Here is a 13851-nt window from a genome sequence, read left to right as displayed (position 1 = left end):
GGTACTTAAGGTTGTATCGTTTTAAATTGGTGGTGTGCAGTGTCTCAGCGTTTGGGAACCACTGCGCGCGTGGGTTTCTCTTCTATTCTTGTGTTGCTGGTCCTAAGAGTCGAGCACTCCTGACTCCACATGTTGTCTGTCCCCATCAAGCAAATGTCGGTGGAGTGATCTGCTGCACCTTCATACAGTGCGAATAATATGTGTTTCGGGCAAGTTGATGTACTTCTGTTTTAAGAGGACGGTTATTTTAAGATTTCGGTGTTCGAAGTGGTTTGAAATAGGGCCCTGTTTGGCTCTTTGAGTAGCATCCCCTTGCGCCCTTCAGGATGCATCCCTTTCTTGCCTAGCTCACTTCTCACCCACAGGAGGATGTGATCGACCTGCACTTATCCGCAGGGGTATGGTGCCTTCCTTTATTCCCTTGCGCGTGGAGGTCCCTTTTGCAGTGCCACCAGAGCAGTTCTGCGTGCCAGAGAAAGAGCTTGATTCGGGGAGGCCACTCGATGCCTGTGGGATGGTGCTGTGCAAAGTAAAGTGAAAGGTAGGTCACAGCACAGCACTTGGGGAGGGGGCGAGGACTTTCCAGTCACCCCTGGGAGGTGGAAGGAAGCTGGAGAGTGGAGCAGTTCTGGGAGTGGGGAGGAGGGGGGACTCCTTTCCTTTGCAGAGATAGAACATCTTCAGCTGAACGTTTGATTGAAGCAGGCTGTTTCACTGAGGTACCTTGGCACTAATGAATGTCTCTACACGGAGACTTTCCTGCCCTTTGGCTTAGCAGTCAGGGTTGTGGTCCGGGATGTAGGAGACCTAGGTCCACCTCCCCTTTCTCTCTGATTCGGTGTGCCGTGAGATTAGACTCTGCTCCAAATCATGCAAAGCAGAGACTTTTTGGCCTGGGAGGTCCTGGTTTGTCCCACCCAACTTCTCTAACTGAGAAGCTTGGTTTTCTATCTGGATGAAATGCGTAGCTTGATACAGAGTTGCCATCCTTTGGCCTGCTGTAGTCGGTGCACTTGGCTGATCTGATAATCTGTACCTAATCTGTTCGGTACAGATTAGGAATGGCCTGTTGAGGCAGAGGTCCGAGTTTTCTAATATGTTAGAAATGTGTAATTTCTAATATTTCTAATTTTAGTACTATTAGCAAGTGAATCCTCAGGAGCCCGCCCAGCAGGAGAGGCAGGTCAGTAGCATTTCCATTTTCCCGATGGATGGTCAGGTCCGAAACACTCTGGGTCAGGTCCAGCACACAGGAGAGGCCTTGAGACAGGTGCTTAGGTCTCTTGATAGCGGCTGCTTAGTAGGTTGTATGAGATTTCACTGGTCGTGGTTTTGGCTTTGTAAACCATGTGTATTGGAGCCCAAGTTCTGGCGATGTTTGGATCAGTGGTTCTGGATAGACCAGTAGCAGGTTGATTTGTATCGCTTCTGTTTTAGTCCCCAGCTGCTTCCCTCCTGAGCCTCCAGGATTTCTTTGGACAGAAAATAAAATGCAAGCATTGCTTTATTACAAGGCCTGTAGTTACAAGCTACAGAGAAAAGGGTTTCCACTGTGCTAGAAGCCATATCCATTGCTTGGTTTGGGAAATGAGTCCCACATCTTAAGCTCAGGCCCGTGCAACTGGTTGTTCTATTGAATAGCTTCTATTTTGTTTCATTTCTGAATTCTTGAAAAGTTCAGAGGTTGGATTGTAGATGTTCAGATTGTTATCAAGCAGCAAAGTGTACACTATTATAATGACCAGTGGAAGACCATAATAAACCTGCTGTTTAAATGAGCATGCCAACTAGCAGCTTCCTCTCATGGAAACCATGCAAAATACAGAGCTTTTGATTTAGGGAAAGCAAGTTGCAGTGAATCACCTTGTGGGTTACAGAAAATTGTCAGTGCGCGACCTGGACATACGCTGTCTTGCCACAATTGAGACTTAGGAATGGTGACGGAATAACTCGTCCTTCCCTAGTTTTTAGCCTGGAGTGTGACATGCTGTCACGCAACAGACTGGGTTGATTCACTGCCACCTTCCTGTTCTGCATATCCCAGCCCCAAACACTTGGCCAGCCAAATGCAACACTTGATGCTTTTCAATATAAAAGTATTTTTTTGGAGGAACGCAGCCATTAGGACTTGACAAAAGGCAACGGAAAGCTCATGCTACAGAGCAACACTTTAATTGGTCACTGAGTCCATGCACTTTGCAGACCCTGTCTGGTTGGATGCACAGCGCAGCCTTCCCTGTCTGTAGATATGATTGTCTGCAAAGAGATGAACTGCAGCATGAGACCTGACAATGCTTTTATTGACATCCAGGGTGGAAAAAAATAGAAGGCTCAGGATTCAAGCCTAAGGCATTTCCTTCCAGACTGTGCAGCCTCAAAGCTGAACCCTCAGCTGGAAAGTTGTTTAATTACCTATAGACAGTGGATGTTAAATAGCCTCCTGCTGGAGAATAGAGACATCAGTGTACTGACCGTCATATTCATCGCAGCAGCCACAATCGAACTTACACTGTTGCGTTTAAACCAAAATACTTTTGATGTTTCCTGCTATTTAAGCACAGCGATGGCAGGGTTTTTTTTATGGCATCTGTACTTCTGTACGAGACTCTGCAAAGCAAGCCCTTTCACAGCTTTCTGCTCTCAAGGATGCTAAAAGTTTAAGGGTGGACAACATCCAAAGTTGAGTGTCTATGCCCAGGTGCAGGTTGCATTGGCACTGCAAGGCAAAATCCCTGCAACACAGCAGCATGTTCCAGGCTGACCTGCCTTGGGCATCACCCAATATAAACAGGTTGTCCAGCTTAACCTGGATGTCCGGTGGAAACGACTCTCTTAATAAATTAAGGAAATTTACCACAATGCAAGTCAATTATGGGAATCACATAGGTTGAAAGAGGGAAGTGGACAGCATTAAAAGCCCATTTTTAAGATGACAGTGATTTATTAGTGTTCTGCCCAACTTAATGCATTTGGTTGGAAAGGAATAATTTGGAAGATAAGCTAGCATTGATTTAAAGTCAGCTGGGTTTGCTGATAATATTTCAAAGTAATGTAATGACTGTTATGTGCTAGGAAGAGCCTTGGGATTACTTTATTAGAATAATCAGCTACTTGCTCTACCAAAATTCACTGATCTTTTTTGAGCAGTCCCATCTAATTTTTCCTTTGATATTCAGAGGTTCGCAGCACTTTCTGAAATCAGCAAGGGCCATGTGAGCTAATTGTTTCCATAATTAAAGCGCCAGCTTATTATTGGCTTTTAGAAGGTATATTTTCTTTCATGGCCTTCCCCAGTTTGAACTTTGGGAAGATTCTTTCCACTTGAAAACATTTGGGTTTATGCTAAGTCAAGCATGCCGTGTGTTGCAAGAAGCTCCCTGTGATGCATTTCAATCCGTTTGATGACCCTGTTTTTTCCTTCTTTGTTGTTGAAGGTCTCAATATTTGCACGAATGGAAGTGCTACCTCTTGTGAAGATTGTCTGCTCATTCATCCCAAATGTGCGTGGTGCTCCAAAGAGGTAGGTACTCTGCCTTGTTCTGCTTTTCTTGTGACTCAGTATAAATTACTTAACGCAAGAAAAAGGCAGGTTCTTAGTTCCTCTCCTCTCTCTTGTCCTTTCCCAACACCATCCCTCCGCAGTGAAAGGCTGATATAGGGAGGGGGAGCTCTTCCATCCCTGGCAGACTTTATAGTGACACACGTGTGATCTATAAATTTCTTGGCGAACTAAGAAGTAGGTCTGCTTATTCCTTTCTCTGCATCCTAAATACACTTGCCGACTGGAGCTGGCTCAGTGTAATGGCCAACCTGAATCAGCAGGTTTCTTTTTCTTTTTTTAAAATGAATCCCATACGTGGGGCTTCATATTTGCAAATGTCTGCTTGCTGCTGAAAGTTTCATGATGGTGGAAAAGTAAATGCTTGTTGCTGTGAACTTCTACCATGCTCATATCGTTAATGGGGCTTTCTGGACTTCTAATGACGCCACGCCCTGGCCTTTGTAACGTTTGGTGGGCTGGCTACCGTCCCAATACTGGCTGGAAAAAAGGTGTCATCTTTTTGTCATTAGACATTTTGGACATTTTTGGTCTTTTTTTTTCCTTTTATAATGTTTGCAGAATGACACTGCCTAAAAGGTCAGGTGTAGGAGGAGGCATCCTGCAGACCTCTTGTGTGGATGAAAAGGATTGGATTATTTCTTTAGTGTCCGGATGCAGGAGAATTGCAGACTGCTTAAGGATGAGGGTCTTTGTTTGGGCAGTCTAGTGTCAGACTCAAATCTTTGTCTGACAAACCCCCTTTACTTTGAACTGTGTGCTCTGCGGCTGGATGGCTGGGGGCGTAGGGAGAAGAGAAGGCTTGTCCGGGTTGCTACCTACCTTCCCAACTCTGGGTGGAAGGTGTAGGAAAGGACAGCTGAGCCAGTATGGAGGAGGAGGTAATCTGTGGCAGGTGTTGGCTGGGAGTAGCCTGTTTTCTCCCCTGAAATATAGGTAGGGTTGGGGAGAGAACCATGACTCTGAGTCACGATTCCCTCCCTTACGTGTCCCTTGTACAGGCACATTTTCCTGGGAGGGTGGCGCTGCACGGTGGGGGCGTTTACAGCATGTCTTCTATCTAATCAGTTGATATCCTTTAATTATTAGGTACCCAGTATTCTCCATTGTGCATGGTGCTTACAGGGAAACAAAAGAGCCCAAGAGCTTGCGGTGTATGCACAGAGCGCTTGCTTCGTGGCAAGCCTGGGCCCTGTGTTTAGATGTAGTTGGTGAGTTATGAGTCTGAGCCCTGGGCTGCAGAGGAAATATGCTGTGATAGGAAAAAAAAAATCCTATGGTAACTTTGCCTAGAAAGATGTATGTCATGCAGGGTCTGAGGCACTGCTGCTGTTTAGTTTTTTGCTGCGTAAGGATTTATGGGCAAGTTCCCTTTCCCCAGCACAGCCGTGTTGCTCAGCCCAGTAATGTTAAGTGTGTTTTACTCTCTCATAAATTAGGCATTGGTCTGTATGATCCCACCTCTAGATGCTGACCTGGCAATCTATTTGGAATCAGTATAGGTCCAGCGGGCTTTCTGGGCGCACTGGCCAGCGAGGGAGTCCTTAGCCATGCTTGGGACAGGGGAGGTCACAGGTCTCTGACGCAGTGTGGACGAGACTGAAGAAACCAGGTGTCCTGGAGTTTGTTCTCTTCTCCTCATTCTGGTAGGAGTCAGGGAAGCAAATCTGTCACTTCAAGGAAGGAGAGACATGCAACTTTGAGAGAGACCATGGGAGCCTACTTACCCTTTCCCTGCCCCTTGTGTGGTCACTCAGATTGGTGCAGAGTTGGTTAAAATGCTAGCATCAGCAAGGCAGCTGTTATATCTGCTTCCAGCTCACTTTGAATCGGCATACAGGGTGTCCTTGTTGCCATGTACCGTGTGTGCTGGCCGGGCTCTGAGCATTGTTGTTTTTTGTGTGTCCCTCCCTTTCTTTTAACAAGCGAGCTGATCCTGTAATGAAAAAAATGCTGAAGGAGTTCTATTAATAACCCTTTTATGAGCCTGCCTAAGGACCTGAGCATGAGCCATTGTGCAAAGAACAAAAAGCTGCGGGGATTTAACATGGCCATCGTATTGCCAGCCCCTCGATCTGCACCCGAAGAGGCTCCCCTGCTTGTGTGGCCACTGACTTGGCTGGCCGGGAATGAAACTCTCCGGTTGTCTCAGCCTCCCGTTAACAGCCCACTTCTCCACAGCCACTTTTCTTTCTAGGCTAGGACATTTTATGCAGTTCTTTCTTCCGCGTGGGCTCTGCTTTTCAGCCTGCCAGAGCTGCTTTAGTGCTGAGGCACTTTGTTAGCTTTCATGTATTCATCGACGCAGCTGCAGCTTTTCCAAGGAAACCTGTTAACACTGTTAATGCTGTGTTACCTAGAGTTGTACTAGTTTGCATGGCTTTTCAAGGGGTTGAATAATGTGTGGAAGGAGCAGGAGAGCAGCAATAGCCTCTGCTTTTGAGACATCTTGTATACAGCTGTAAGAAACTCTTCTTTAAGCCAAGTCATCTGTGGTGGTGATATGAGAATACAGGAATGCTGTCTATTAAGTGGGGGTAACCAAGTGGGGGGGGGGTGTTCGCCCCCACCCCCCTTTGTTGGCAGCAAAAGGCAATTTTGATACAACTCTGCCAATGCAAATGTTTGTCTGGTGGTTGCTGCAGGCTGTTAATTGTAGATTGGCTTTTAGTATGAGCTGCGTGACTGTTACATAGCAAGCAAACCTTTTTTAAAAGCTCTTAAATAGAATTGGAGGAGGGGGCACACAGAAAAGTACTTGTCTGCTACCAGGCTGGAGTACCTATTTAACTAGTTGTTTCAAACTCTGTCTGCAGAAATGATATGTTAAAAACTGTTACAATAGCAATCAATGTCTTTTGGTTCAGCTTTAGTATCCAGCGCACCATACATGTTTAGCATGGGATTAAAAAAAAGAAACCTGTCTGTAAAGTTATCTTATTCTGTTGGGATATAGCAAACTGATGGCATTGTAAATTGGCAAGCTGGATGTCCGTGTAATTTTTTTTCAAAGACAAATTTCCTTCTCTGCATTATAAATATCACCCTAGATTTTCAGAATCAATACCCCAAACACTTCTATGTACATTGGCCTTCTACTTCATTTCTTACTGTTTTGTCTTTTTTCCCCCGCTCCATTCCTATTAAACTCAAACAGTGACAATCCAGTAGCCTTGTCAGCTACACCTACCAAATCTGGATTTTATAGTCAGTTTTACTTTTGTCTTCTCACTAATTGGAGTCTGCAACCCGAGCGTTCAGAATTTGGTTAGAACATGCATTTTCTGGCAGCATAAAATATGGAGGCCCTGGGTTGTAAACAGTTCAGGGAGTCGTTCCTAGCCCTAGAATATTGTAGATAGGAATGGCTTTTGCAAAACTCAAGTTGCTTGGGAGTAAAACCCAGTTAGTATGCTAGCCTGTGTTTTATGTTTACCTTGCACTGTCCTGAAGGATTCTGGGATAGATTTCACCAGTCATCTTTGCAGGTCATTGGTGACTTAAACCTTTGACAGGCCCTGCAATATTTGTTCATGTACTACTATCCTGATGGATCCCCCAGTACTGAAAAATATAGGTTTGCTTGTAAATGGAGCACAGTCAAAATGAGGAATTATCGTGGAATCCATGGATACTGTTTGATAGTCTCTCTTTAAAGTAGAAATGCCTTAAAGGATGCCACCTAAGATCTGTTGTGCAGCTGGCAGCTGCCGAACTTTCCCTGCAGGTACAGAGCTGTCGGCTTGGATTTTCATGATTGAATGTGCCATAACCACTTCTGCAACAAGCTGGAACAAGTGACCCTTTTTAAGTTTCATTAGTTGTTTTTGGATCGCTCCTCCTTTTGATCATGAGGGAGGGAAAAGATGTTTAAAGAACTTGTTGGCCTCTGAACAGCAGTTTCCCATAGATATAGGACTCTCAGTGGAGAACAATTTTAAGGTTTTATACTGCTGCCTCTCACTGTAGTATCTAAGCACCTGGCTCGAGAGGAGCTGGGCAACCTGGGTTCTGGTTTCTGTTCAAGTCTGTTTTATGGATTTTACATTATGCAGTCACTGCATTATAGATCAGAAATAATTCTGGGGGCAGGGTTGCTGTTCCCTGTCATCTGTCCCTAAGTTGTCCCTGCCCAGGATCGCTCTTTTAAGGGGCCGACTTTCCCTGTGCACTGTATAGGGAGCCTGGGATACGCAGTGCTGGGTTCTGGAGTCCACCCTGGAGGTCTGAGGTGTCTGGAAGTTGAGCATTGCAGCATCTTCTGTACAGACACTAAAGTGATCCAGGGGCAAGATGACAGATGCCTGGATTGGCATGGCCAGGCCCTTATGTGGGAAGAAGGGGCTGAAGCTTCCTTGAAAGCAGGAGGTGAAAGGTGTTGGCTTAATGCACTAATGCTACCTGGATGGAGAGTCAAGAGGACCCCGAGGTTTTGTACTGCAGTGATCAATGGGAACCATGCACTTGCAGTGGGAAGAGGGACCTGGGTCATTCTTTAAAGGCATTTTCCCTTTCCATCCAGGGTCCATTAGGGTCTGATGATGTCTCTGACAGCTGCTGTATCTTTTGGGCACTTTGGTAGGTGTACATCTCTGAAGGCAGGCAAGGTTCATTGGGTAAATCTGATATCTTTTATTAGACCAACTCAAATAGTTGGAAACAATTCTTCTTTGCAGGCTTTCAGGCATGAACACTCTTCATCAGGCTGAGGAAGCATCTCAGCACTGATCATTTCCCTTACAAGTGAATGTTGCTGCTTTTCCCTGACCTTCCCCAGAGAGGAAGGGACTGGATCCATTTAGCAGGTGTTGTCACCTTCAGGGCTGCTTGACCTTTGGCAGCAAGCTGGGGCTGAAGTCTACTGGGTGTAGCTGGTAATTCACAGCTGTCTGTGCTTGGATTTAAAGCCTGGGTTATTATGCAACATGAGCTGATCGACCCATTTGAGCAGAACAGCTCTGCTGGCTGCAGTTCTGTTGCCTTGATTACAGAGAAGCAAGCGTCTCCTTTTAATTCCTTTGGAGTAGTTGCCGAGTCCTGTCAATGCCAGTCAGGCTCTTGGTGGGGCATCCAGACCATTTGTCACTAACTTTCTGTATCCGGGCTTCACTAGTTTTTCCCACTGGTGGAGGGGGAGTGGGGAGCAAGGAGCTAGGGGGTAAGATGTCAGTGATCACGGACTTCGAATATTGCACTAAATCATTGCCACCGTGGCCTTTTATTTGAGTGGCAGATTTAAGACTTCGAAGGTCTGGGAGTTTAGAGGTAAAAACAGCTTTCGTTTAGTGCTTGTCTGACAGTCCTCTAGCAATAAATTGTGTTCAATGAATGTTTCTATTTGGGACATATATATTTTTTTCTCATATCGAAAATTGCTGATGTTGTTAGAGGAGGCATGCTCCAAAGGAGGTGTTTTCAGTGGAGACACCTGGAACACATCTGAGTAGGGTACGCTACCACCTTTTCTATCTGCTGTCTATAATCTTTGTGCCTAAAAAAATTGTGTATTGGTTTTCCCTATTCATTTTCTGAGATCACCACCAAACTCTACCATCTTTCTTCCCATCAGACTGTAATGACGGGAGAGGGCTTGTTTATAGTAACTGTTTGGTACCAATTGGTCCCCTGGGTTCCTGCAAACCGGGTGGCTCTCCTGGTTAAAAGCAGAGAAGCAAATGCTGATTCTCCTGGCTCGTCGAAGTACATGTTGGAAGACGGGGGCTATGATGAAACAGTGAATTCAGTTATTCATAAGGAGAAGATGCAAGGTGTCCAAACGGACGTGAATGGTGTTAAGGGCTTCTTAGCGAGTGTGTTTTGTTCAGTAGCATGGAACGAAGGAAAATGTTTCGTGGATGTATCCTTTGCCTTCAGTCCCTTGAAACTGCTCTTGCCCTTCCACCCTTGTTGGAATTTGAGGAAAAATGAGAACCCTTTCTACCCATTACCTAAAACCTTTTGTATTCTGTTCAAACTTGTTTGCATTTAGCATGGACTCTGAGAGAAGATTGCAGTGCTTTGAATCAGTCCGAACTTTGCATCAGTGCCACTTTTTCTGTGGGGCTGATGAGCACTGTTTTCCACTGTGGCTGGGCTCGGTGAGCTGCCTGGTGAGGTTGATCACTCTAAAAGTAGCTTTTATTCTGTCCTTGGAGCTGCCATTGCAATTTCAGTCTCTGTTGGACTTAGTGTGGATGGGATGAGTGCAAAAAATGCAATCTAATATGTATTCCAACAGGTTTTGATGAGACCATACATCTTTTGATTTCTGAAGGCTAACTTGGGAGGAGTAAGATGTTACTAGAGAAATGTTAAACAATGAAACTTTGGAAGGGAACATTTTAGGGTGAATTGGTCTGAAATTGGACCTAATAAAGACGTGTTGGCGAATGCACAAGTCAGCGAGGCATGCTCTCTTCGATGGTTTTCTTCTCAGGCTTCTTGGGGCGCTTATACGTGAGGAGCTAGGCTGCTCCAATGCATTGTAATTACAGCGTGTCGGAGGAGATTTGATAAATCAAGTCTGCTGGAGCATGATAATTACAGTGCTCCAGCAGACTCCAGCATCACATGTAGCAGTGTCTGTGTGCTGAGAAATGGTGGCGGGGGGGTTTTAGCTAAAGCGTCAGTGAAAGTGGCCCCGCTGCTGGTTTTCAGTGCAGGGACACTGATACACACAGTGCTCCAGGCGCTGTAATTAAAGTAGCTCTGGGAGCCACTCTGATTAAAGTGCCACCCCCCACTCCCAGAGCACATGTAGAAACACCACTTGTGATCTGGTTATTGTATAAACTAAACAGTTTGTGCTGCTTACAATGAATCGAGCTGGCTCCTGTCTAATTTTCCTACTGTTGATCCTTTCTTTCTTCCCTCTCCTCCCCCCTCCCTTAACTAATCTCTGTTTACTGTCTGTCCTTGGTATAGGGGATTATTTGAAAGGCATAAAGCATACTGTAGACACTGCCCTGGATAAGAATTAATATACCATGTGCACACCTTCTGGACTGATCGGTTTTTCTCTAGAACACAATAGCACACTGTTTTTTTGTTGATCTCAGGGCTATTTCTTTGGCTTTTTTATACGTTAGGCAGGCAGGTGACCTAGTTAGGAGGTTACGTGCATGTTCTTGCATGCCTGCTGCTGCTTTGAATGTTTTGATGTTTCTGGTAGAAATCCAGGCTCAGACCTTGATGCTTGGTCCTGTCTCAGTTTTCAGGGCTTGGCATGAGTCAGTTCTTTTAGATTGGTGTGAGTGTGTGTATGTTTTCTGCTGCTCTTAAATGATCATACCTGTGTAATAGGCTTTTTTTTCCCCACTTTCTTTCCACTTCATGTGTGTTTGGGAGCCTGTCTCTGCCCTTGAAGATCCTTAGGGTATTGTCTACATGACCTCCCCTTGGGCCCCTACTCTACACTTGCAAACTAAATCTCACACACTGTCTTCTTCTGGGTGCCCCAGAGACCGGCATGTGCGCCATGGCCAGCTGTGATGAGTCCTAGAAAAGCCTAGCAATGGCACTGGGGGAGGTACTTGGATTATTTGAATCCAAGCCACCCGCTCTGCTTACCTGCTGGTGCCTTCCAAAGACAGCAAGTGGATGGGGCATGTGGTGTAGGGGTAGACCCTGGGTCCAGGGAAAGCAACCTAGGCCTACCCTTCGTGTGTGTGTGTGGTGCCCAGGGTGTGCTACCAATGTCGGATGGAGAGAATTGAATGACTTCACTCTCTATTTATTTATTTGTTTATTTATTTTATTTCACATAAATGGTGTGATAGGCTGCTTGAAGCATTACACAGAGCTATTGAGATGCTGCGAAACAGGGGTGCACAACTCGGGAGCTATTGGGGACCACTCACGAGTCATGTTTGTCAGCGGAGGACTGGGTAGGCACCTTTTCCCAAGCACTAGGACACTGCTATTACCCTGGCAATGTGCATGTGGCCTGCGGGCTACATGTTGTGCGCCCATGCTGGAGGCTTCATGGTGTAATAAATAAATGAAACAGCTGCATGCCAGCTTGGGTTTTTAAGTCTCTGTCAAGCATCAGACTTCCCCATGTGTTGTGGTTTCTTTGGCGAAGGAGACATACCGAAAGGACAGGAAGGTGCGAGAAAAATACTGTTCAGTGTTGTGCAGGGTCCAGAGACCAGAGTGCAGCAAACACCCTTGGGTGGGGATGCCAAAATCTGTTGATTTTTGTATTCCAGCTGCTAAGCAGCAGTCTGCTTCGTTGAACATGTCTACTAGTAATGTTGGGGCAGGGATCTTGGAGCCTCTGGATGCCTCCCTCAGTTATTCAGAGCCCGATCTTGGAGAACTAAAGCCCGTGCACACCTTTCCTTTCATCTGTGGCTCCTGCATGGTCCGGGGAACTCTCTGGCAGGTTTAACTTGTGTCAGATGTGACTGTGAATGGATGTTTGCCGATGGTTACTCATTGCTGCTATAACATGAACTTGCATTGTGTCAACTGGGGTGTGTTTAGCAGACTTGTTTGATCTGCTGCTTTGGCTTTCCTGAGCCCTCCCACAATTCTGCACCCTGCTCTGCATCAGTGGGGGGCCAAATGCCAAAGTGGGGTGCAAATTCTGTATCAACAGCTGGCTCTAATTGGTGTAACTTATGACTCGAGGGGCCCGGAGATAGAGTATGAAAGTATAGAGGATTCCCTTAATAGCCATCTTCCGGCACCCTCCTATGAGTTGTTTCTCTTTGCTACGCTCCTCCAGTCCTGCAGTGTGTCAGTTATGTCATGTCACATACCACCTCTGCATTTCAGCTTCTGGGTGGTGTCTTCCTCTTCCACCCAATATCAGACCCTGAAGAGCTTGAGCTAGAGTTAGACCAGGATCTGGTCCAGTCAGGAAATTTGGATGGTCCTGTCTTAGGAGAAAATAAAACAATTAGATAATGCATATATTTAACAAAAGGGTGGATGAATGTCAATGAGCCACAGGTGGTAAATGAAGTGACAGCTCTTAATGCTAGGTGTGCATGTATGGGGGGTGGGGAGCATACAGGGACTAAGCTAAGTCTTGCCAGTTGATTTGGAAGTAGCCTGTTGCTTATGAAAGCTCACACATTTCTGGATGAGTAGCTCTATATAAGGTGTCACCAGCCCTGCTTTCTTCCTGACTTCAGACCAACTACCCCTCTCTAATAAGTAGCATTGCCTTTTGTGTTTGCAGGATTCATTATGGCCTGTCTTAATTTTAGGACTGTGCATGGGGATGCAGCAGCTCCTGGGAGAGTTCATTTCTCAGAATAAGGAAAGACAAACAGGCTTTCAGGGATGGCCTCTCTGTGGTCACTTCTAGGCAGAAGAGCATCAAGAAATGCATCCCAGTCGAAGCTGATGAATTGGCATTGCCTTGCTGTACTTGCCCAGATCGGCCCACCTTTTGGTTTATGCTGGTCCCTATGCTTTTTCTCATTCAATCACATCAGGGGGTGGTCACTGTAGTGGCAACATTCAGGTCTCCCTGTTGGTGACCCTGTTCTTGGTCTCCATTCCTGGGCCCGTCGGGGTGCATGGCCTGTGCTGCTAGGAGAGGTGAAATCAGGCCATCCAAGCACACGATCAGTGAGTGGTCTTCCGCTGTTCACAAGTACAAATGCATTCACTCTTGTAACACTGCGTCTTCCTTCCTGTGTCCAGTGTCTCATTTAAATAATCCCTGGTGAGAAGTTCACCAGTAGGTTAAGCAATGTCATGTGTAGCAACATTTTTCACATTGTAACCGTATGCTGCCTATAAAAAGATTGTTTTCTCCTCTTCCCTGTACCTCCTGCCTGTGTAGGACTAAAGTTACTTCCCTTTTCCAAAATAATCAATTCTGAAACCAGCGCTCACTGCAGTTGATGGCAGCCTTTCTATTAACACCGGCAGGCTTTGGAGCCAGCCTGGACGTTCTTGGAGATGCTGGGTAGGAGATCCAGTTTAGTGATTGACCCAAAGTATCGACCCAGTTTGGGGATTTTCTACAGAACATTTACTGAGTATTAGACCATGGCATATAAGGATACACAAGCCCATGCAAGTGGCTGGGCTTGCAGGATTCACTATGGCCCTGTCTTAATCATAGGACTATGCGTGGGGATGCAGCAACTACTTCTTCATAGCTCTTGTGTGATTAGTTTAGTCTGCTGTTCTTGCTCTTTTCTAATGTGGTAGTATGCAACTAATGGAAGGAAAGCTACTGAGTTAATTCAGCTGAACCTGTGTGAGGACGTAAGAATGCTTTACCCTTCGGGAGTGCCTTCTTGTGAGGGGGTTTCAGATTATTGTTG

The 13851-nt window shown here is 45.8% G+C and overlaps 1 protein-coding gene across 1 annotated transcript in view; it reads left to right on the top strand.

Annotated features, from left to right (window-relative positions):
- Window positions 1–3433: 3433 nt before the first annotated feature.
- Window positions 3434–13851, top strand: part of ITGB5 (integrin subunit beta 5) — a 106640-nt gene continuing 96222 nt past the window's right edge. The window contains exon 1 of the mRNA XM_019554133.1: window positions 3434–3520. The gene's annotated coding sequence lies outside the window, so the exon portion shown is untranslated. The remainder of the gene's footprint in view (window positions 3521–13851) is intronic.

Source organism: Crocodylus porosus, unplaced genomic scaffold, assembly GCF_001723895.1.
Source record: "Crocodylus porosus isolate Cpor-Errol unplaced genomic scaffold, CroPor_comp1, whole genome shotgun sequence".
NCBI classification, from domain to species: Eukaryota; Metazoa; Chordata; order Crocodylia; family Crocodylidae; genus Crocodylus; species Crocodylus porosus.
The sequence above is the reverse complement of the archived record's forward strand: the minus strand, read 5'-3'. Positions and strand labels throughout refer to the sequence as shown.